Genomic DNA, 1,729 nt, shown 5'->3' with positions numbered 1-1,729 from the left:
TTGTTTTATTCATTCTAATACTTTTTTCCTTACTTTGTCTTGCTAGGGGTTAATTTTATTAGTATTTTCAAAGGTTTAGGGTTTAGTGGCTCCTGGGTGGCTCAGTCGGTTGGGTGGCCTAATACAACTCAGATCATGATTTTGCGGTCAGTGAGTTTGAGCCCCATGTCGTGCTGTGTCCTGGGTGCTCAGAGCCTGGAGCCTGCTTCGGATTCTGTGTCTACCTCTCTCTGCTTGCCCATTCCCTGCTTGCTCTCTGTCTGTCTGTCTCTCTCACAAAAATAACAAACAATTTAAAAAAAAAGTTTAGGGTTTCTATTTTTGAATGTTTGAGTTATATTTTATTGATTTATTATTTTTCTTTTATATTTTTAGATTTGATTCACTTTTCTCTTTCCAACTTCTTGAAAGAAAAGCATACATAATTTATTCTTAAGCTTTCTGTTTTCCTATATGGGCATTTAAAGTTGCAAATATGTTCCTGATCTTAGAGGAAAAGCTTTCTCAGCTTTTCACTTCTGAATATGATGTAAGCTGTGGACTTGTCATATATGGTGTTTATTATGTTGATATAAGTTCTCTCTTTATACCCATTTGGTTGAGAATTTTTATCATAAATAGATGTTGAATTTTGTCATGTTCTTTTTTTATTGAGATGATCTATAGGTCTTTTTTTTTTTTTTCGATTTGAAAGTAGTTGTTGATTAGCCGACCAGATTATAAAAATAATCATAGCAGATACCTCTCTTCATCCTAATAATCTTACTGGTCTGATCTTCCCTGTGCCAGCATCTTTCTACAAAATGAGTAATCTTTTTCTTTATTCCCCCACAAGGAGAAGATAACTTGAAGGACCATAAGAAGTTGTTTGCTTTTTTGATATGTTTTTTTAACAGTATAGATCTTATGAATCAGGTCCTCTGTGCAGATGATGCCATTTTTACCAAGAGATCATGCAATCAATGTGTTATTTGTCAGGGAAATTGGCTTCTTGTTGATTTTGCCATAACCACACTTGTAAATCAATTCATTCCCTCCTACATGTTTGTGTACCCCAGTGCTCTATATGGTTCCATAATCCTTAGCATGTTAACTGAAGCCTCTTTGAACTTAACACAGGTGCCATTGAAAATCTGGTGAAGGTGAAGAAGCTGCAACACCTTTTGAACCTTTGGACTCAACACTATCGATAGCTGTAAGGTCCTGATGACAAATGCCAATTTGGGTTCCCCAAGTACATAGAGGTTGCCAGCTGTTCTTGCCATCCTAGCCAGTTGAATCTCAGTTGTGTACATTTGCCTATGTTCCTTGTGGTGACGCTTAGCTTTTTCACAGATGAGCTTCTTCATTTCCTTTTGAAACATCTTTTGGGCATACTTCCTTCTCAGACACTTGATCTTCAACTCTGTGAAATCCCTTCCCTTTTTCTTAAGGGTTTCTGGCATAGCAGGAACCTTCTTTTTCTTCTCTCTACCATCCTCCATGGTTCTATCTGGAAAAAAAAAGAGATGACCATGCAATTTTTATCCTACATTTTGTTAATGTGGTGTATCACATTAACTGATTTGCAGATGGTGAATCATCCCTGCATCTCTGGAATAAATCTTACTTGGTCAGGGTATATGATTATTTAAATAGTTGAATTCATTTTGCTAATATTTTGTTAAGGATTTTTGCATATCTGTTTTTAAGGAATGCCAGCCTATAATTTTCATTTCTTGTCATATCC

At 35.9% G+C, this 1,729-nt stretch overlaps 1 pseudogene; it reads right to left on the bottom strand.

Annotated features, from left to right (window-relative positions):
- Positions 1-704: 704 nt before the first annotated feature.
- LOC122488276 lies at positions 705-1,484 on the bottom strand (annotated as a pseudogene).
- Between the last annotated feature and the right edge of the window lie 245 nt (positions 1,485-1,729).

The sequence above is a fragment of the Prionailurus bengalensis genome, chromosome A2 (genome assembly GCF_016509475.1).
Source record: "Prionailurus bengalensis isolate Pbe53 chromosome A2, Fcat_Pben_1.1_paternal_pri, whole genome shotgun sequence".
NCBI lineage: Eukaryota > Metazoa > Chordata > Mammalia > Carnivora > Felidae > Prionailurus > Prionailurus bengalensis.
This window is presented reverse-complemented; position numbering and strand designations above follow the sequence as displayed.